Genomic DNA, 23500 nt, shown 5'->3' on the forward strand with positions numbered 1-23500 from the left:
ATAGATGAGGACAATACTGCTTTATTCAGCGTTTGAATTACTTACTTAAAATGAAGACAGACTAGATTGTGTGCTTATTAGGTTTGCATATAAGAGAAATATAATTGGTTATGGACTCCCATTCAAAATAGTCTTTAAGCATGGGAGTGACAGACACAAATTCAGGCTAGTAGCCATTACCTGTATGAAGCAGGGAAGGAGGGGATAAAATTAAGGAAGCATATACTAGGAGCTTGTTTTATTTGTGATGTGTTCTTAAGCTGGGTTTTGGGCAAATGGCTGTTATATTATTCTCTCTACTCTTTTTTATTTGATATGTCTAATATAGTCCATAATTGAAAAATATGATTTCAGAGTAGTCTTGGAAGACTGGATTGATGGGCTGAGACTATCAAGATAACATTTAATAGAGATATATATCATGTTCTGATTTTGTAAAGAAAAGTCAAAATTACATACGTATAGAATGAGAGCGGTCGGCTTCATAGCAGTTTTTATGAAAAAATCTTGAGGAACGGGATTTCCTGGTGAGCCCTGAGGAAGCAGTATGACACAGTTGCTGCTTCTAGGTAGTGAAGGCTATAGTCCCCCTGAACTCTGCTGGTCAGACTAAACCCACATCATTCTGCTATTATGTTATTATGCTGTGGGCTTCCCGTTTTAGGAGGGTCACTGATAAACTAATATTTATCCAGAGAAGGTGACCAAGATGAGGAGGAGGCTAAACATCTGGAAATAGTTAGACTGGAAAAGACTAGTTAGAGACAACATGGTAACAGTCTTTACATATTTGAGAGGCTGCCGTATGACAGAAGGCACATAATTTCTCTCGTGTGCTCCCAATGGGAAAGTAAGAGATAGATTTCAGATTTTAATATAAGGAAGAATTTTGTGAGAGTTAACATTCTGCATCAAGAGAACGGACAGATTTCCATAATACTGAGCTGCTGGTCATTGAATGTCATCAAGGAAAACTGATCACATGTTGTGTATATTTTTTAGATTTCTGCAGTGCATCTGAGGTGGGGCCGGATGACCGTCAAGGCATCTTTTTTGAGGTGTCTTATTTTAGAATAGCTGAACAACCTGGCTGTAGATTCTAAATGTGCAGTGAAATGATAAACCCGCCTCTAAACCTGTAACACATATTTGTACATTTTTATTCATGGGTTCCTCCATCTACCGGTTGGGGTGCTATACTTGGGATGGCCCACAGGTCACGGTGGTCTGCTCCGACATGGTACCCTTCAGCAGTTAATCCACTTAAATTTAGCTTCTAAGTAACTTCTATAACTCTGTTCTCTATAGTTCTGAAAACATTTTTTTGGCCTATGGGATGTCATGTCTGAAAAGCATTCCTTATTAATTTAATCATCATTTTTTGGTGGTTGCTATATTTTTCTCCATTTCAGATGTTGGCCTAAGCCACATTTGTTTTCTGACAAGTACAAGGAACATCTGAGTCTTTGAGAAAAGTCAGAGATGCTTTTCTGAGGAGTGATTAAAATAGATAACTCTTTGTTGTCCAAACTTCAAACAGAGATGCCTGTAGAAAGAATAAAGGAGTTGCCAGTCCTAGCCCATTACAAGTAAAAATACTTGAGAATAGGGCTTTCCTGGTGTTGTTACTACAGCACTTCCTCCTGCCTGGCCATCCTAGAGGTTCAGAACTCCACCTGTCCTGTGGTTACTGGTCAATTCCATGAGCCTTAGAGAATGGGATTAAAGGTTAGGAGTCTCCCTATACCATCCTGATCTGCTAACAATGGTTGGGTGAAAAAAGGGACCTGCCATGCCATTAACGTGTAAAAACCCTGACCTCTGGTTTTAGTGATATGACTCTGATACCAGGCCAGGCCTTGAGCAAGATTGTCAAGGTGCAGATGTTCAGTTCCACTCAGGGCTTTTTTGAGTGCTCAGTTTTCCTCTTTGCCTGTAAGCCAAACCCATGCCTACTCCTTCCTTTCATACAGACGTGTAAATGACCCTAGTCATTACCTTCCTTGGGGCTGTTTGTTGTGTTACACAGACACACATTTTGAAATAAAGTGAGGAATCTAGGTGATGGAATTTTAGGCCTTACATAAGGGAGGACCTAAAAACAGAGATCGGAAGGTGTTTCCCAATACTGGTGAAATCACAGTTTGGGCAGCTATCTACTTGGTCTCCTTTTTACCATGGCCCTGCCTAGCTAGTGCTTTATTTGGAGGGCTTTTTTGCTTACGGCCTTCTGAATTTCCAGATTCTACCCAGGGGTACCTGAGGTTCAGTGTGTGGAATGAAATCATGTTTTCTGCATCGCGTGGCTTTTTTGCAAAGAGTTCTGGCATAAAAAGATACTCTGACATCTGTCACCGATTTTTCTCTCTCAGTTCCTAGAGAGGGGCCTGGCCAACTTAATCTCTGGTGCCAGATCTCTTTAAGACCGTTTTCTAAATATGTTTTTGAGCAAAAGGAATGAGGAGTTCACCTCTTAATGGAATGCATTGACAAAGCAAGCTAGAAAAACAAAACTTGTAAGGACCAGCTTTTCTGCAGTGTTATCTGTTACTTCAGTAGGCCAGCTCAGGTCATGTTAGAACAAGTGATTTGATCTGTAGACAGCCTCATTCTTAGGTGAAATTTCTGACAATGATGATAATCCATGGCCTATTGCTGCCATTCACTCTCAGACTTAGAATCCAATCAGTTAATAGATTAACTAAGTAGTTGTTAAACATCCATTGTATACCTAGCTAGCATTAGGTCTTGGATAAGATGCAAAGTGAAGGAAAAAGGTTTTTCATCCTTGAAGAACTTATGATCTAGCTAGTGAGATAAAACGCATGCTTGTGAACCTGACATACTGTATATGAACCACTTAATTATATGGCAGATACACTAAGGACCAAGGTCCTGTAAACAAGGGGAGGAGCACTGGTGGGTTGGAGAAATGCAGGAGGCTTTCCCTAGTAGCAAGGCAGGAAAAGAACACGGGAATTCAGTTTACCATCCTGAAGACTTTAAGAAATCTCCCTTGTTGGTTAGCAGCTCTTAAGAGAGGAAAGTCATACTGTTCATTCTGCAGACAGTGGGCTCTAACAAGCGGAAGATTGTGACAGAGTTTTATGATTCATAACTTAAAGTTATCATAAAGAGCTTTGCTTCCACTTGCATCAAGGGTGACCCAGGAAATTCACAAAATAAATGGTTTGCTACTTAACAGAAGAAACCGTCCATGGTGAATCTTTGGTAACTTTAATTAAGAACGGTATTTACTCCAAGTGTTGCATTTCCAAGTCTTATGGAAATAATGAAGAGTAATGGGAAAATTATTACAAATGTAGTAATACTTAAATTTTAAAATATTTTAATAATATTTTTCCTTAAGGAGCATTTATTTCCTTAATCTTAATTATTTTCTCAAAAATGTAGCCAAGATGCTCAGCAGGCATTTTTAATGCTGAATTGAAGATTTGAGAGTACCAAGCCCCAAATGCCAGCTAATATGAAGTCATCTTCTCCTACCTGGTAGGGAACATTTTAGAATCAAAACTGTATGTTTTTCTCTTTAGGCAGAAAAATCTGAATTAGGGAAGAGAGTATGAAGGTAAAGAAGAATTACAGTAGGCTTAAAATGAGACAAGAAAAATGCACGACATACCATGTTTTGATTATCTTTCTCTGATCGGCGCAGTTTTTTTCCTCCCTCTCCTCTGGGCCTTGACCCTTACCAGTCTATTTATCACCTTCTTGTTAAAACAACCTGCATTAGTCACATCAGCTGCGCCAGATCATTCACCCTCATACCCTTCGACTTTTTCCCTTTGGGCTTTATTTTCCTCACTCACCTTGAGCACTGAGACTCTTGACTGCCCGTCTTGCCTCCCCTCCACACAGCGACAGCTGCTCTCTTCTTCACCATTTATTCTTGTCTTTCACTTTATTTTGTGAGAACTCTTCGTCACTAGGTCATCCATCCATTAAATGTGTTTGCTGAGGGCCTACTTTGTGTCATTACCGTAACCCAAGGCCCTACTCTCATCATCTCTTATTTGCAAGAGAAAATAGAAGCCATCAGGCATGGACTCTCTCCGTGGAGACACCCACTCTACCTACCACCGTAGTTCTCTCCTTTGTTTTATAGCCAGACTCTTGGAAAAGGTCGTCTGTGTTTACAGTCTCCATTTCCTCCTCTCTTATTCCTTCCTCAAACCACTGCAGTCTGGATGCTTCTTCCACCACTTCACTGAAGCTTCACTGACAAAGGGGAAATAGTAGTGACCTCTTCATTACAAAAGCCACTGGATGCTTTTCAGTCTTTATCTTTCTGAATCTTCCTCTGGTATTTGACACTCTTGCACACTGGCATCTTCAGGATGCTCTTCCTGTGTGGCCTTGTTTGGCCATTGCTTCTTCCTCCTCTTTCAGGGCCCCTTCCTCATGCTGCCTCCTAAATGTTGGTGCACCTCTTGGTCCTGCCCTCCACTCTTTTCTTTTTTCACCTTACATGTACAGTCCTCACCTGGCTGGCAACTCACATACATTGATGAGTCAGTCCTAGATCTAGAACTTGTACAGAATCATAGATTCACCTTTCTGTTGGACAACTCCTTCTGCATGTCCCATAGACATCTAAAAGTCAGCAGCTTCCCCCAGGTAGTGCCTCTGCACACTGAGGTCTGAACAGCCATCTCTTAGGGCCTAGCACAATGTCTGCACATTCCCCCTGGCCAACTGGAGTCAGAGGACTTCTTTGAAAGGAAACAGGACTCAGGGTATTACAGAGGAGCCTTTCAATATTATTGACTGTGTTCATAGGTACTCAATAACAAAAGAACATTGGGGTCTTTTAAATAGATTTATTTATTTTATTTATTTATTTTTGAAGGTTTTTTTTTTTTTTTTTAATAAGTGGTTACTTTTTTTTTTTTAATTATTTATTTATTTTTGGCTGCATTGGGTCTTCGTTGCGGTGTGCGGGCTTCTCATTGTGGTGGCTTCTCCTGTTGCAGAGCACGGACCCTGGAGCTCTAGGCATGAGGGCTTCAGTAGTTGTGGCTCACGGGCTCTAGAGCACAGCTCAGTAGTTGTGGCGCACGGGCTTCGTTGCTCTGCGGCATGTGGGATCTTCCCCCACCAGGGCTTGGACCTGTGTCCTCTGCATTGGCAGGCGGATTCTTAACCACCGTGCCACCAGGGAAGCCCAGGAACATTGGTTTTAAAAGTCATTGACTTTTTTTTTTTTTTTAATATTTATTTATTTATTTATTTATTTATTTATGGCTGTGTTGGGTCCTCGTTTCTGTGCGAGGGCCTTCTCTAGCTGTGGCAAGCGGGGGCCACTCTTCATCGCGGTGCGCGGGCCTCTCACTATCGTGGCCTCTCTTGCTGCGGAGCACAGGCTCCAGACGCGCAGGCTCAGCAATTGTGGCTCACGGGCCCAGTTGCTCCGCGGCACGTGGGATCCTCCCAGACCAGGGCTCGAACCCGTGTCCCCCGCATTGGCAGGCAGACTCCCAACCACTGCGCCACCAGGGAAGCCCTCATTGACTTTTGATATCCCTTCAGTAAGTTTGAAATGATTTGCTTTTTCCCTTGTACTGATGATCATCACTTTGAGGTAGCAAGTGGCAGGTGTTGGTAACTTTCTTTGGAGATGGAAAAGTCAAGGTCCAGGAGGAGTAAGCAGAATGTGTCCACAGTCAAAAAGTGATTCGTTAAGGGGTCAGGGGTTGATTCGTTTATTCATTTACTCAACAGATAATTACTGTAAGCATCGATTGTGTGTCCGGCACGATAGAAATACAGTGGAGCATCAGACAGATAAGATTTTTGGCATAATGGGATATCTGTTGTGCTGTGTTGCTTCTTGGTCCCTATCATCTTTGCTCTGATTTTTTTCCATATAATTAGTGATAAGTGATAATAATTAGCAGATATTTACTATGGGCCAGACACTGTTTTAGGACTTGATGCATACTAATTCATTTAATCATCATGACAACACTATGAGGTCCCTAACATTATCATCCCCATCCTCCATCCTACAGAGAGGGAAAGCTGGGCAGTGGGAAGTTTAGAAATGTGCCCTAGGTTATACTGGTAAGAAGTGATAAGGCCAGGATTTTAACCAGGCAATCTGGCTCCAGAACCCGTGCTCTTCTCCACTCCCTTAGCTACGCTAGCGCTTAATACTACAATTCGCCCTTTTGCTCATGTTTACGATGCTCCATGTGTGGGGTATGACAAGCTAGTTCTCAATATGCCAACATTAACCTGAAGTTTTAAATAACAAACACTTGGGCTTACTTTGCTTTCTTGAGATATCTCTCCCCTGCCCCCCTTGGGCATTGCTCTAGCAGTGGTCTCTTCTTCTAATCTGAAATCAGTAGAAAAGAAAGAAAAACTTGCAGTTAAGCCCAAGTGGTTGTGACGGGTTGCTAAATAAGACTGGTTCAACTGAATTTCTGAGATTCTTGAGAAACACTGAGGATTTCTTACAAAAGAAATTTTCCTTGTAATAGGAAATCGTGGGTCATTGCACAGTTATAAGTGTCTCAGCAAAGAAAAAATGTGTCTTGAGGCTTAAGAAGCATAAAATCTTAATGAGATTATTTGTGGGCTGCTACTTAGGCATAATTTTTAAACTATTAGAACATATATTTTCCATCTGACTTTACCATCTTAGGTTTTTACTGTAGAAACTTAACATAATTTTGAAAAGCTTCAGGGTTGTTGAAAGAAAAAGAAAAAAAATAGTAACAAGCATTTATATAAAGAAGTTGAAGTTTACAATGTCCTTTCATAAACAGTAGCTTACTTGATCATCCTCTTTTTACTGTCTTAGAAAACAGCATCATAAGGATATCAATATATGTTGAAATTTTGAAAAATTGCCAACATTTTCTTATGTGGTAATCCTACACTTTAAAAGGATACCTTAAAAGGGCAAGTCTGAATCAGTGAAGTGTTCAAATTACTGGATATTATGAAGTGAAAGTTTCATTACTCCAAATTGTATGTAATATATTTAGGGAACTGCTTTTTAATGGATGGGTAACAGTAGCATCTGGTGAACGTATTAGTTGTTAAGCCACACCTCGAGGCCTCTGAGGTGGGTTGAAATCCCCCTTTGTTCCTCAGTTTTATATTTCTCATGTGCAGAGTCCCACCTCCCTCCTTCACCAACCACAGGTTACTAGCCAAACCTGCTGGAGAGCACACTGAGAGTGAGATGTGTGAGATGTGCCCCCTGGGTTGTCTTGTCCTGTTTCGTTTTGCATCAGGGAAAATTCCTGGTCTGGGATATTTGTGTCCTGGCCACCAGTTCCCAAGAGATGGCCACATTTCTCCCAATTTTAAATGAAACTCTCAGTCCCAAAAGTAAACATTAGCTCGGCCTCAGTCTGAATAATTGCAAAATCAAAATTAGGCAGGCCCACGTGAATGAGATTTTCTGTTTTGTCTCTACAGCGTCCAGAGCATTAACAAAATGTCTATTTGTATGGAGGATGCTTCTGTGTAAATAAGCCTGCTCCTTTTTGATTATTGCAATCATACAGGAAAAGGCCATCTGTTTTGGTGGTAACTATGGAAATATATCTAGGTAGCCAAGGAAAAGCTGGATTGTTACTAAAGGATGTGTCACACCAACAAGAAAATAATTTACGAAGCAGTGGGTAGAAAATATTTTCAAACGCTGAAAGTGAGTCACTTAAGCTATCTTTTTGGGTGATGGGTGAGTAGTGCTGGTTTGTTTTTTGCTTGACTGTTTATTCATTTTTTTTTCTTGTTTTCCAGAAGAATCTCTCTTTCCTGTAAAGCCAGAATTTAAGGCTCAGCTTCTTTTCAGCTTGGATAAAATGAAAAGTAAAATTCTTCTTAATACTAATTATAACCTGCAGAAGCCTAGTGAAGAGAAACTTAAGAAATGTAATTCTTGTTTTCTAGTTGAGCTTCAATGCCATATAATTAATATAATTCAATCTCTTCTTAACCCTTTTTTTTCTGCATGATTTAAGATATCAGAACTTAATTCGTAGCCAGAATGAAAACCGGACTTAGGAAAAACTTGAAAAGACTAGAGAGGGATTTGCATTCTGCTGCATGGTTGAACACGTCCCTAAAGTAGCAGCTTTAGAATGCCATGTCCTGATAGAATTCCCCATGGAAAACTGGCCAGTAGAGCGGTTTCCTAGCGCCCTCCCCCTAGTCTGCACCACTGTGAAGTGTCATGAGGGCCTGGGATCTGAACCTAGGGAGCTTCACAGGATTGCTCCACAGCCTGACAGAAGGGCACTGGTCTCACTGGGCAATCTGTGCTCTTGTTCATAAGCCCCAGGCTGTGGGTTTTGGAATTGGCCAGCCACCCTGGCTCAACCTTCGATAAATATTCCTGGGTTCTAAGTAGGAGGGGGAATTCAAAGGCCTGTTTTTCCCAAGTCCTTCCATAACCAGTCCATGGCATGTTATGAGGTCTGAGTGGCGTGGCCGTGTTTGGAGGGGCTTAGGGAACATGTTCTACTCCTAATTAATATGTACACCGGTAATAACTCAGAGGGCCAGATTGTAACCCAGCTTGACCCCCTGGGTAGTTGAAATCTGTATGGAATGATTTGAGAGATCTTAAGCAGTGCCTTTTACCCACCCAGTTTTCTCAGATGCCTCTTCCCTTTTGAGCTGAATCTTGAAGTTTCACAGTTGGACTTTCATTCTTTAAGTATACGGTTTTGATCCTTTCTAAAATGGAAATCCCACGGTGAGATATAGTATTTTAAGGTATTATTGGTCATTTAAACCACAGTTTAAGTTTCTTTGATCTTGACAGGAAGAGACATTGGTTGGGTATGGTATTAGAGATGGGATAAGGCTGGCAGCGGTGGCGATAGGGTGTAGAATTTGGGACAGAGACAGATTGCGCATTGCCTGGATGGGGACCGCAGTGGCTTCTTCCCCACCAGAATTTGCTCCCGTGCATTTAGTGAAACGGGGCATCCTATTTTCCATTTACCTCTCCCTGCTGGCAGGGAAAGACTTGGAGGCCTTTTTACAGCTTTGACTCTTCCTCCTTCGAGATGTGGTTCCGTTTCCGTTCCAAGATGAAAGCTTGTCTTTGTCCCCTCCCAGAATAGTTCCAGGCAGCAGAATACAGTGAATCCTTCCAGATAAAAGACCTGCTGATAAAGTACCAGATTGTTATCAGAGAAGCGGAGTGAGGGGAGTCCAGTCCCTACCATTAATTACCTAGTTACAGCTTTGTTTATATCCTGTTCATTTGGGGGCATGTTTTCCCTGGACAGTTTCTTGTCTGTGTTCTGAACTGCAGGCTGATGTTTGTAAAAATCCCAAAGGTCAGGGAATAGTGGGTTCCTTATTTTCTGAAAGGCTTAATGGCAAGGAAGAGAGAATATCAGAGTTTCTGCCTTCCACCTGGAAAGAAATGGACCAATGCTTGGTTTGGGTGGTTCTTGCCTCACCTTCAGCATACAAACCTTAGTGTGTTGAATGAACTCTGATTTTGTATACTTATCCGAAAGGTTACCTGAAAATAGAATGACATTTATCTCTGTGAAGCCATGAGTATTAACCAGTGAATACCTGGATATCAAGACACTGAGGCCAGAGTATAAAATGCTCTAACACTGCTTGGTGAATGAGCTAAACGCCACTTCAGAATGTGTAAGTTTTGAACCACCCCATATTTTGGGGCCTCTCACCTTCTGAGATGGCCCACACTCTGGAGTGTGTTTCTCCCAAGGCCGTTCTCACCTTTTGAGACGGACCACATTCTGTCCAAAGGATGTGTATCTCTAAATAAATCCACTTCTTACCTTAAAAAAAAAAAAAGTGTAAGTTTTATGTTATGTATACTTTACCACAATATAAATGAGTGAATGAATGAATGATACTTGCTTTCTGGCAGCTCCAAGTACTTTGGACACAGTTGGAAATACCATAGGGTTGGGCTACATCGTCTGCCTCATATTGAACTTGATCACTGTTGCGTGTGAGGTATCATGCTTCCTTTTAAGAACTGTGAGACTGAAAGCACAGAGAACCTTAATGAACACAAGACAAAGAGACAAATTTTGCCACCTTCATAGGGACATATTGGCAAGTCTGGGATTGGAAAAGAGCCGTATCTTGAAAATGATTGATTCTAAACCACTATAGCCACTCTCCTTCCACAAATGTAACAGAAGAGGGGAATGGGGTCTCTTGGTGGCTGGAATAGTAGTAGCATCTATTGCTCTGATTCTCAAATAGTGGCATTGAAATGCTCCATGACTAGTAGTAGTCAGGGAAGTTAACCTCATCTGTATATCTGCAGCCCTTGAGTGGCCAAGCACATGTTTCTTCACCAAATCAGACTCAAGTCTGACCTTATGTTTTCCTGTTAGGTTCTGTTCTCAGCCCAACCGATTTTTGCTATAAGACTGACTCTTGACCAGTGATTCAGCCAGCTTTTTCAGCCTCACTGGTCATGGGGGTTCTTTTTGAGGACTAGACTGTTGCTTTTTTTTTTTTTTTCTGCTAAGCCAAGAAACTTCTCATACCTTGCAAACATGCTACTTGGTGATACAGCTGCAATGTGATTTCGGTGTAGAAAAAGAAAGTATGAAAATAGCTCTACTGCAAATCAGGAAACTTTTTTTCTTGTTAACCCCAAAAGCCCTAAACTCAGAACTCTGACTAAAAGGTACTTCTTTTTTCCTGTGTGTGTGTGTGTGTGCGTGTGTGTGTGTGAGAGAGAGAGAGAGCGAGAGAGCACGCATGAGCGTGCATATTCCTACTGTCATTTCAAGGTAGTTGTGAAACATTCACCATGGTTTCAGCAATACCTTTCTCAAATTTAAATTTAGTATTTTCCTTAGAAAAGGCGAGAGCCTGTAGGAATTTAGGAAGAAGTAGCTAAGGTAAATTTAAAATATAAACACTCACTTTGGGTGAAATCAGTAAAAACATTCCCTGACCTTCTAATATATAAGAAAATTTTTAATTAAAAAAAATAAAAGTTTTCTTTTAGGAAATAAAGATTTTGCCAGAATAGCATGAGTAGATAAAGCAGTCTGTTGTGAAAACTGCATCTTTAAAATTTCCACTTTAAAAAATAAGATTTCTTTGCTTTCTTCTTGACTAATGGTTTTGTCAGAACAATCATTTGAATAATAAATGAAATACTTTGAAGTATGTGAGGGAGTGGAGAACTTTTCTGTGCCTTGTACGAACTGGTGATACAGATTATAAACTAAATGATTCCACATTCCAGTTTATCAAGGATCCAAGCCAAAGCCATACAAATCTACCAATGAAATCATAAAAATGAATGGAAGTGATCCAGATTGTTTCATTTTCCTTTGAAATGTTGTTTGTATTAGATGTTAGCACCCAGAAGTTAAACAGTATTGAATTTCACACATAGCACTTCAGAAAAAAAAAAAAAAATTATTTATTTGGCTGTGCGGGGTCTTAGTTGTGGCATGTGAGATCTAGTTCCCTGACCAGGGATCGAACCTAGGCCCCCTGCATTGGGAGCATGGAGTCTTAACCACTGGACCACCAGGGAAGTCCCATAGCACTTTATTTTTAATCTTAGGTTAAAGGTTATGTCCTTGGCATGATTGAAGAATGACTCATACAATTTGCACTGTTTTTATTGATGGGCAAGGAAGGAAATTGGGGAGTAATGTGATACTGAATTGATGCTAAATTTATTAATTGAATTTAAATGGGAATAAAGAATGTCACTTAATGATTTTATTTATTTTTATATTCATGTATATGCCCTCTGTGAAGATTCTCTTTAATGTTACTTATGCTTAAAATGCAATATAAAATATCTCTTGGCCACTACCAGTAGCAGTGGGAATTAGCAGTGATTTTCCTCCTAGTAAATGTATCAAATTGTATCACAGCCAGAACCTTCAGTCACATGGACATATTGGAGGATGTGACCAGAATTCTTTATTGACATGTTCCCCATCTTAAAATACAGTTACCATGAAATTAATGTATTAAGCCTTAGTCACAACCCAAGGAAAGACTTAAAGGTAATGTGATTCTCCTTATAATTAGTAACCTAATTAAATGCTGGAAGGCTTCAACCATATAGTAATGTACCTTGCTTCTGAACAAAGATAATACCACAGCTGAAATTGTATACTTGTAACACTAGAATTTTTTTAATTAGTGGTAGGGTATGTGGGTATGTGTAAGTGTAATCTGTTTTGTTTCATCTTCAAACTTTGCACAGCAGTCTCCATTGTGCATTCACTGGGACTATGTTAAATAATAGTGCACTAATTGGTTTCTGTTTGTTCAGAATTCAGCATGATTCAAACTGGGATGAGTTGAAAATTACCTGTTCACTATGGAATAAGCAAATTATGAAAATAAGCAAAAATAAAAGATATTAGGAAGCAGGTTCAATCTACTCGAGATGGAGGATAAATCTGTTTTACCTTAATAACCACTTGAAAAATTCTACCGCTAAATGTAGTTTATTAAAGCGGGCCCAACAGATTTGGCATTGCTTGGTTGAATGGTGTGAGTTGTCAAGTATAGGTAAGAGCTATAAAATTGAATTTCTTTTAGTATTTGTTATTGTCGTTCCACCCTGTGGTGGTAAAAATGTCTTATAGTTGGGGCATGCAGGGTTTTGCAACTACCACGGGCTCTGGAGTCAGACAGACCTGACTTTGAATCCCGGCTTCTCCATTCACTTCTTTTGTGAGCTTGGTCAAGTCACTTACTGTCTCTGAGCCTGTCCTAGAAGAGCATGTGGAAGATTTGGAACACTGTCCTGAAAAAGTTTCTGTTTTTTAATTCTTATGCGATTGTTAGGATTTCAGTGTTTATTGATTTGATTCTTTAAGAGAGCACAAGGAAAGGTTCATTCTGGTCATAAAAGTTCAAAGGAAATAGCTGGGCTTGTTTAATATGAGGAAAGAAGATTTGGGATGTTTTGGAGATGCGATTGGAGGTTGAGAAGGGAGAACAAGACAGGATGTATAACTTCACTTTTCTAATATATGTGAAATGTTATTCTTAAAAAAACAGCATTATTGAGGTATAATTGACATAAACTGCACATGTTTAAGGTGTACCATTTGCTAAGTTTATACACCCATAAAACCACCCCCAGTGTCAAGATAGTAAACATATCTATCACCCACAAGTTTCCTTGTGCCCATTTGTAACCTTCTCCAACAGCCCCGCCCCCGTCACCTGGCAACAGCTGTTCTATCACTATAGGTTAATTTGCATTTTCTAGAAATCATATAAATGGAATCATACATTATGTATTTTATTTTGCCTGACTTTTTCACTCAGCATAATAATCTTGAGATTAATCCATGTGATTACACATATCAGTAGTTTGTTCCTTTCTATTGCAGAATAGTATCCCATTGTACAGATATACCACTATCTACTTACACTCTCACCTGTTGATGGACATTTGTGCTGTGTCTAGTTTTGACTATTACAAACAAAGGTGCCAGAAATATTCATGTACAAGTTTTTGTATGGACATATGCTTTCGTTTTTCTAGGATAAACGTCTAGGAGTGGAATGGGTGGGTTGTAGAAAAGGGTGTACATTTAACTATTTAAGAAACTGCCAAATTATTTTCCAAAGTGATTGTACCGTTTTACATTTCCACCAGCAGAGGATGAGAGTCCCAGTGGTTCCGTATGCTAGTCAACACTTGGTGTGCTTGGTCTTTTTTAATTTTAGTCTTTCTAGTGAGTATGTAGCAGTATATCACTGTGGTTTCAATTTGAACGTCCCTAATGACTAAGGAGATTGAGCATCTTTACATGTGTTTCTTTGCCATCCATATATCTTCTTTGCTGAAGTCTTGGTTCAAAGTTTGACCCAATTTTTTGTTGGGTTGTTTGTTTTCTTCTTATTCAGAATATATTCTGGACTCAAGTCAAAAGACTATTCTTTTAGGCATAAATTCATTTATTTCCCTGGCATGTAGAACCACGAAAACAAAATTAAGTTGCAGTAAGAAAAGTGTAATTATACTTAAGGAAGTACTTTTTGACTGTGACACAAATGTGGGCCCTGGGGCAACCAAAGGAGGATGTAAAACTTTCCCTGAAGGCAGTGGTCTGTTTGGATGCTGTAGGGATGCTGATGTATGACTTAATCTACCTAATTGCAGTCTTCATTTGAGATAAGAATCTCCCCTGGGGCGGGTCTGTTACTAATATCTCAGTGTTCTTTGCTCTTTTGTGCTATTTTTTCAGGCCAAAAACGTGCAATTTCTTGGAATTTTTCAAAACTTTCCATGTACTTCATGGGTTTAAAAAATTTATTCTTTCTGATTTTAGCTTGAAGTGTTGCTGTGAAACCTGAGGAGGGTCATTCAGGGGTATTAATTAACTTTAGCAAAAGTAAATTGCAATGTCTGGAGAGTAATCAAATTAAAAGAAATGCTCAAATTTCTCTCATCTAGCAGTAGCACAAATCACTGTTTTAGCCGATAGTACTGGCAAGATTCATTCAACTCTCTGTAGAGGCAAAATAATTAACTAGATTCTAGAGAAGAGGTTCTACATGATTAAAGGAATTGGGGCTGTTTTAGCCCACGGAGGGGAAGCGTAAGGGGTGATTTAATGACAGGATTCCAATATAGTCAGTGAAGGGTTTTCCTGTGTATAGAAAACACTGGTCATTTGTTCTCCAACTCTGGAGAGGCTCAAACTAGAGAAAATTGGCTCCCGACTATAGAAAGATTGAGTGTGGTTTGTATTAAACCTAAAAGTTGTATTATAGGCATCAGTATTGTTACGAGATTAAGCAATGGAGCAAGTCAAGAGAGGTCATAAAGATATTTTAAAATAAAAAATATAGCTATCTGCCTGAAATGTTTAAATGTCCATTGAATTATAGGATTTTGTTATTGAAGAGGACTTTCAAGATCACTTATTCTAATCTCCTTTTACAGATGAGGATGTGAAAGGACATTATGTAACTTGCCTATGGCCACATTTAGATACTAATATTTTAATTTGAGGATGTTTTAAAAGTAGTCTGGCTAAAGAGGCATCAAAGGGACCGTGTAAGAGTTTCTGCTTGGCAGCAGGTTTCACTCCACCAAAATAGTCACTTAAAGCTGATAACGATGTGTATTATTTTTTCCTAAGCCCATGAAGATCCTGCCAGTGTGCTGACCTGTGTCTGTTGTCTTTAAAACTGTTAAAGATACTTATTCTTGGACATTTTGAACTTGTCTCTAGATAAATACTATACTTCAAAAGACTGTAGATGATTTGACCCGAGGTGGTCAATATTGATAGAGGACAGCAGAGGACACTGCCACAGCCCTTGGCGAGCCTGTCCCAGTCTAATACAGGGTTCTTCAGAAACCTTTGGCTGGCTGAGCTACAAAGACTACAATTTCGTGGACGACTATTTCCTGGTGACTAATTTGCCTTCCTTAAAGATAGTGCATTATAAAGCTTTTGGCTTTATTTTATTAAGCACTAGTTGGAGCAGTAGGAAATACATTTAGACCACCAGTTCATTGTGTATGGGATCTGCAAAAATGAGTTCTAACCATTGGAATTAATGGGATAAATTGCACATCCATTACCACAACAGAAAGAAGTCGGCACAGTGCACTTTATTTGATTGTGGGTACATTTTATTTGGTAACTCATCATTCTATACATGTTCCCACGAGACCATCTAGAGCAAAAACTGACATGTGTATACAGTTTTATATACTTATTTCAGAAGGTTTATGTGAGTACTAAAAGTGAGATAAAATATCTGAAAGTACCTAGCACATTGCCCGACATCTGGCAGACACTCAGTAAATGTTCCCACCTTCCTTTCCCTTTCCCCTCCTTGAGTTTTAGCATGAGTATTGAAATCGCTCAGAAATGTAACAGATTCCTGTCAAAAGGGAAGTTCCTAAAATTGTTCACATTTAAAAGTGTTTATTTAAAAATGTTAAGCACTCACTTGACTCACAGGATGCTTAGATTTTACAAGATTTTAATATCTTTTCAGAAAGAGTCACCTGAAAAGTCAAGTTCCATTGTTCCAAGAAAGATGTACTCAGCACCTATGATTTGTCCACCCAGTATTGGGCTAGGTTTAGGGTGCTTTGAATGCCAGAATGAGAAATTTGCATTTAGTGTGGCGATAGACGGTTGTCGCAGGTTCTGGAACATTTGAAAGCTAAAGAACAAACAGAAAAAAAAAAAACCCAAAAAACTGTTAAAAACGGGACCAAAAACATTCCTTTTCAAACCTTCCCCCTAAATATACATAGCTTAAAAAGAAGAGAGTAAATTTTCTCCATACCTTTGTGTAGTTTCTTAAATTGCCCACCCAGTCCTGGGTTTATGAACTGAAACCCACTCACTGTGAATATGGAACCGCATGCCCTAAAGGTTAATGGGGTGCGTTTCAACTGTATGAAGTCACTTAGAGAACTTGGCCTTTGAGCAGTGACCTTCACCACAAGGAGACTCAGCACGTTCAGGACTGTTTTCTCCAACCCACCCACTACCTGCAAGGAAAGGAGAAGACATGCGGAGGCCAAGGTGTTACGATCAACCCCCTTAAAGACTCAATGGCTGTCTGTGTGTGTTCATCTCTTGGTCTTCAGTGGAGCAGGAGCAGAAACAACGGTAGGGTTTTGCTATTGAGAGGAATGTGCAGCTCTTTCCCTCGGTCTGCACAAGTTGCAGCCCTCAGCTCCTGCCCTGCACACAGCTTATCCCAGCTTGAGAGCCCTGAGGGCAGATCCAGAACTGCTTTTCCAGCTGTCTGTGAGGAGGCCAGTAGTATGTGGCTTGTTGATCCAAGGTCAGAGAGGAAAACCCACAGATGGACCGGGAGGGAAGATCATGCCAAAATTTCAAACTAAGTCTAGTGGTTATTTTCATTATGTAGGAGAGTTTTATACCGTTTATGTTAGATTTTTTTTTCCACTTTATATTACTCCATTTTATTTTGGGTAAAGACTGAAAGTAATGATTCCCTTTTAATCTCTAGGGCCTCCAATGTCTTTGTATTTATGTTGCTGTAAAGTCTTTTCCATGTTTTTCCGAGTCAGGAAAGAATCATTATTAAGGTATAACTTCATTTCAGTGCTCCAGAGGAAAAAAACCTTCTTTCCAGCTGTCTGGACAATTTGGTTGGAATCTGAAAAATTCAGTTTCAAATTGTATCTGTTATTGTCTAGTCACAAAATAAAGCATGAAATGAAATTTCAGATGAAATATAATTTTCATACTCTTATGTTTTTTCAAAACTCTGTGATTTGATATCAGCAAGTAACCAGGGATTAGCATTCAGAAAGCATCCTTTCATTTATTTAAAACATGTTTGTAATTCTAAATAATTAAAGAGCATTATTCAAAGATCTCTTTAAAGTAAGCACCACACTGGATACCTTCCCCCCTGTCCCTGTAGGAAAATTCCCTAGCTTTATTTCCTGACACCTAAAGGAATGGTATGAATGCAACTAGCCATTGCCATTGCATCCAAGACCCTGTGTCCTTGCCACATATGTGGCCGAGTGCTGTGCCCAGTTCTTACGGGGACAAGTGGAGGGATGTCAAAGTGATGGAGGCCAATTCCCAACTCCTGGCAGCTGCCATTTTCACCCCTTTGGGATTAACAGCCTGTGGCTAGTCGACCTGGGGAAAACCTTGGTAACTTGGAGGCAGAGTGGAGGTGACCTTAAAAGGATGCACCTTCTACAGCTTAGACTTTGGTTGGGATGTCCCAGGGGGTTACACATTGCTGTTCTCAGATGTTCTGTTTTGGCTTATTAATTATTTTCAGCATTTCTTCATAAAAAATTTTTTTAAAGGTCTTAACATGTTGATTAGAGTTCATTTGTAAAGAGCAATTACAGCTTTGAGCTGCCAGTAGATATTTAAACTAAAACGTTCTACCTGCTGATACATATGTATATTTTTGCCGTGAAAGCTGGAAATGTGCGATTTTTAGCTTAGCTACTGTCTACTGCTCTTATTTCTCCTTCACTATCCAAACCAAGGATTCTTTTTTAAATCAGACTTCAAAAGTCCTGAACCCATTACCCTTCCAAGAAATATATTTGAATAAAGAAATCCATGAGCTGTGCAGAGGGCAAGATTACAGTAAATGCAACTTCTAAGTGCTAGCGGTTTGAGTTGCAGGAAAAGGAACAAGTAGTTCAGGTAGTGGTAGGTCCTTTGATGAACTGAAAATCGGTAGAGGAAGGACAAGTAGAGAATCTGGCAACCGTGGCCGCACTGAACTCACCTGAGAATGTGTAAGAACGGCTTAAGGAATAACACTTATAACAAAAACATACTTTATAGTGACAGGACATGCTGAACTGTTTTTTCAAATTCACTGGTACCACCGTATTTTTTTAGTGGTTTCTCTCTTTTATGCATACACATGTACCACACGTGTACATGTTTCCGAAGGCAAGATTGAAACCAGGAACCACACACAATAAAAAGGAAAAAGAAACCTTTGGTGAAACGGCATTAGAAACAGCATTAGAATTGACAGAAAGTAAAATCTGGGCCCTGGACCTGAGGAATAAAGTCAGCGGGCCTCACATAAACAAGTCAGTTGGCCCCAAACTCAATCTTCCTTCTCTCCTTTCCAGCTCCTTTGGTGGGGAGGGGGAGGGGCAGGCCTTTGTGAGCCCTGAAGCCTGTTGGATACAGCAAGGCTCTGTGTCCTCAGCCAGTTGTTGAGATAGAGAACCCTAGAGAGTTTGTACGTGTGGATCACGCTTTTCAGTTTGAAAGTTATTCCACCTACTAGGTTCAATAATAGCTACCATTTATTGGTCATTAACTTATAGGCGTTGTGTTTTATATGCATCATCTCATTTAAGCTTCACAACAGCCTATGAGGTAGTTACTTTTCCCTGTTTTACAGATGATAAAAACTTAGAAGGTTCACTGACCTGTCCAAGGTCACCCACAAGTAAGCTTTAGGACTTGGACTTAAACTTAGGTTTGCTGGATTCCAGAACAGGTTCTTAACTCCTGTCTTTTGTGCTATGTTATTCAGAACTATAAAGACCCTGTTTCTGTTCTCAAGATCATTTTGGTCTAATAGAAAACAAACTTATGGTTACCAAAGGGGACAGAGGGGTTGCGGAGGGATAAATTAGGAGTTTGGAATTAGCGGATACAAACTAATATATATAAAATGGATAAACAACAAGGTCCTACTGTATAGCACAGGGAACTATATTCAATATCCTGTAATAAACATAAGGGAAAAGAATATAAAAAAGAGGGGATATATGTATATGTGTAGCTGATTCATTTTGCTGTACAGTAGAAACTAACACAACATTGTGAAGCAACTATACTCCAATAAAAATTAATTTAAAAAAGAATATGAAAAAGAAACATATAAATTATATCTATATATAACTGAATCACTTTGCTGTATACTAGAAACTAACACAACATTGTAAATCAACTATACTTCAATAAAAAAAAATTTTTTTTTAAAAAGATTGTTTTGATCTGGCCAACATGATACCTGAGGGCTCCTGTGGGGAATGCAAATGGGATGTGACCCCCAACCCTGACAGCTGTAAGCATGCCATTGCAGTGACAGGGCACGGGAGAGAAAAGGATTGACTCTGACCAGAGGAAATGCAGTAAGATTTTTTAAAAGAAGTGATACCTGAGCAGAATTCAGAGGATGAAGAAGAGTTCCCCAAGTGCACAAGGGTGAAAAGGCCATTCATTCCAACAAGTGTGAACTGCAGTGTGCAGAGGCACTAAGGATGAAGCAGTAGTTGGCTTGACAAAACATATATAGAAAGTTTTTTATATATGTATATATAGTATAACCTGTAGCCTCAGCCTACTCCTTCCTTCCTAGCCTTCAGAGATATCCTGCAGGGTAAGGTTGTCTCAGCTTTTAAGATCGTCAGTAGATGACTATTCCCCAAGAGCAGCTGGCCAATGCTGCATGAGAAACAGACCATAGTGGCAGGCATTCTTGAGTAAATTTAGTGAGGGACTTGGGGGTAGGTGAGACATAGCTTCTTCAAACTCAGCTCAGCTCCTAAGATGCTAACTCCTTTGTCAAGTAGGGGCATCTAGAGAAAGTGGATGAGTATTTTCATCAGCAGCAGAAGTTTGGGGGCTTCTGTTTTGTACAAGGTACAGCTTGATTTCTGGAAAGTAGGGATCAGGACTGGATCTGGGTCTGAGAAGGCAGAGGAACTGGGGGAACATTCATCATGTCAATGAGGGAGAGTGGAAGGGGACATTGGCTGGGTCCTGAAGCCATTCTGAGGCTTTTTTCTGAAGACTCTCGCTCTGGTTCTCATAAAATGGGGGGCTCACTCAAGGCCACCAGGCTTTACAGAGTCCCCTCAGTTCAAAACTACCTCTCCCACATTGCCTAATAATGTTCTCTCAGCCATTCTGCCTTGTTGTGAGGATTAAATGATGTAATACATGCAAAGCTTTTAACACTAGGTCTGGCCCTCTGTAGATGCTTAGTAAATGTTAGTTACTATCAGCATCATCTTTATTGTTCTGCTTCACATTTTACCAATTAGGGACTGGTTAGTTCCATAAATCATTCATACCTCAATGTGATGATTAGGTTGAACAGGTTACTTTGGAAATATTTGGTGTTTTCAAGGCTGAGGATTTTGAGGCAACTGCATTGTGAAGTCTTAGACTAAATTTTGCTGGTGGACAAACCCTAATTAGAATACAGGATCTGCCACTTGCTAATTTTATGACCTAAAGTATGCTGGGAAACCTCACTTTCCTCATCTTAAAATAGGGATGCTGGAGACCTTATAATGAGGATTTAGTGAAGTAAATAAAATAGTGTGTCTGAAGTACATAGCCAGTCCTGGGACACAGTAGTCATTTAATAAACCTCAGTTCCCTTGCTTTTGACTGCATGCCCTGGGGGGCAGTGTGGGTTCATGGACGGAAAGGCACAGGGGAGGGCCCCTCTTTCTTGCCAAACCCAAATGTTCCTTCTGCCTGACCCCACTTAGTCACAACTGGACCATGATCTCCCAGACCACCCACCCTCCTCTCTGGGTGTCCCACCTCAGTTCTTCTACAACAGCCTACATTTACTTCTCATGTTCCCGAAAAGCATTGGCTGATTGGCCTGTATTTCCCACTATAGATTCCCTGGGGCCTGGGCAGTGACATTTCTCTCTGGTTCCTAACTCAGTGTATGCTTTTGCTAGGCACTCAGTGGGTGTCTCCATGCCTATCCTACAGGTGTGAGTGATGTCCAGCCACTTACCTGTGAAATCTTCCACTGGAACAGATTCTGAGGGTAAATATAAGAGGGAACCACCTGGAAAAAAAGCTTAGCCACCACGCTGTGAAAGATGATCTCAGAAGAGGGGTCTTTCCCTGCTCAGAATACTATATTCTAAAATTTCCAGCGTCCACCAGGGTTCCTGAAGTCCAAAGGTGTATATCACCGTCACTTGAAGGTCCTTTATCTCCTCCAGAAAGTGACTCCAACTCTCCCTCCTGTTCCCTTTGCTGTGCCCTGCACACCCTTGTATGTCTCCATGGGTACTGTGGACTTGTGATCATGAGGTTATCTGGCTGGCTGCCACTCTAAACTGATGGTTCCCTGTGACAGCATCCTGCTCTCCATTGCCACATCTCTAAAGCAGAGTGCTTACCTGCCCGTCACACTGTGTGCAAAGGAGCAACTGGAGATTCTTGACCTAGGTCTGGAAACACAGCCCCAGGGGTTTTGAATGTGCATCACGAACCTCCTAAAATTGTATGGGAAATTTTATGTGTATGTTCATAAATCTGCTGCTCTTGTGAGAGAGTCCATGGTTTATGTTAGATTCTGAAATGTTTTCACGATCCTACAAATGTTAAAAAAAAAAAAAAACACCCCACTAATTTAGAGATTTTTCCACATACTTGTAAATTCAAGCTTGTGTTTTCATTAGCTGGGAGATATTTTTATGCTCCCCTGATATCCAGGTGTGAGCTACAGCTTGGAATAGCCCACGAGCTCCACGTGGAGCCATGGATGGTAGTTCTGGCCTGGACACTGCTGCTTACACATCGTGGAGGGTCCACTTAGCCTTTCTGAACTGCATTTTACTTTTCATCTGTTAACTGACATTTATAATGCCCTCACGTCCTACAGGAATGCTGTATAGTCAAGAGATAACAGATGTGCAGGCATTTTATAAACTGCCAAGGGCTGTACAATGTAGGATGCAAGTATGACTATTACACATGTGTCATTTCTCATGTTACACAGTGCCAAGAACACAGTAGGCAGTTGATAAATATATGATTAAAACGACGTGGAAAGGGTTTATTGGAGTGAGAGGGCTACAGGTTTAAGGACACCAGTGTCTGTATGTCTTGCAGATCCTGTGAACGATCTAGTATTTAGGCCTAGAGCACAGCTAGGGATGCAGAGGAAATGCTTTTCAAACTATGGTAAAAGAAGAAATGACCTTTGAGATTCCAAATCCATTTGCTTTATTTTCCAGAGGAAATTGACACTTAAAGAGTAGAAGCTGCCCCCACTTCTTTTAGGAGGGCTCCAGCATCCTCCTCATCACTTTATAATGGAGGCCAAAAAAAACACAATCCTCCTTGCCATCATATCATCAATTTATTGTCTTTTCTTTTTTAAATGGTACAGCATTCAAACCACAGCCTTAATTCTCTCATTGGGGCCACAGAGAGGCCTGCCATTTCTCGACTATGCTGATCCTATACTAACACAGGCATAATGCATTATGAAAACTTTGTATTTCCAAAGTACCTTCCTTCTTGGAATGTTCTTATAGACACCACCTCACTGGGAAGAGATTATTGCCACCACTGTGGCCTCGACAGATCCACAGAGGTTACTACAACTTGTCCAAGTCACAAACCTTGGTGTCCAAAGCAGGATGAAAATCTAGGCGCTCTGATTATCTGTCCTTTTAGTCACCAGATCTATGTCCCTGAAGAACATCTCTGCTTGATTCTGGTAACTTTGCAGAATTAAACTAGAAGACTCTATCTTTGGGAAAGAGAGATTTTAACTTCAAATATATTCCACTTAGGGCTGAAAAGACTGTTTATATCCCCTCACACTACAGGCCACATACACCTGGAGAAAAGCTAAATCTCATCAGACCCTCTCCCTGTCCCCAAAGACTGACAAAACAGTAACCTGGAAATGGTTTTTTTTTTGCTTGATAGTTGGGTGTGTGTGTGTGTGTTGACTAGACTCTATCCTTCCATTTAAACAATTTGCAATAAGAGAGGAGTTTGAAATTACATTTAGTCATTGCTTTAGAATGAATGGTACTTAATTAAATATTACTTTAAAAATAGGCTTCTTCTCTTTTTCTGTAATTGCATTACTTTTTTGAGGGGAGGTTTTGTTTTGCTTTTTAACCTGATTGTGTGCATTTGGAAAGTACCCTAGTACAGGGTATCTGAAAGCAGAAAATTCTGGCACTTTTCCCACTTTCCATTCTTTCTCCGGTATG

At 40.2% G+C, this 23500-nt stretch overlaps 1 protein-coding gene and 1 non-coding gene across 3 annotated transcripts in view; one reads left to right on the forward strand and one right to left on the reverse strand.

Moving 5' to 3' along the window:
* Positions 1-23500, forward strand: part of THADA (THADA armadillo repeat containing) — a 314299-nt gene that overhangs the window by 138290 nt on the left and 152509 nt on the right. The gene's annotated exons all lie outside the window — the stretch shown is intronic.
* Positions 11476-11548, reverse strand: TRNAW-CCA (transfer RNA tryptophan (anticodon CCA)). The gene has a single exon. It is a non-coding gene; the product is annotated as a tRNA-Trp (tRNA).

This window comes from Balaenoptera acutorostrata, chromosome 12, assembly GCF_949987535.1.
Source record: "Balaenoptera acutorostrata chromosome 12, mBalAcu1.1, whole genome shotgun sequence".
Classification (NCBI taxonomy): domain Eukaryota; kingdom Metazoa; phylum Chordata; class Mammalia; order Artiodactyla; family Balaenopteridae; genus Balaenoptera; species Balaenoptera acutorostrata.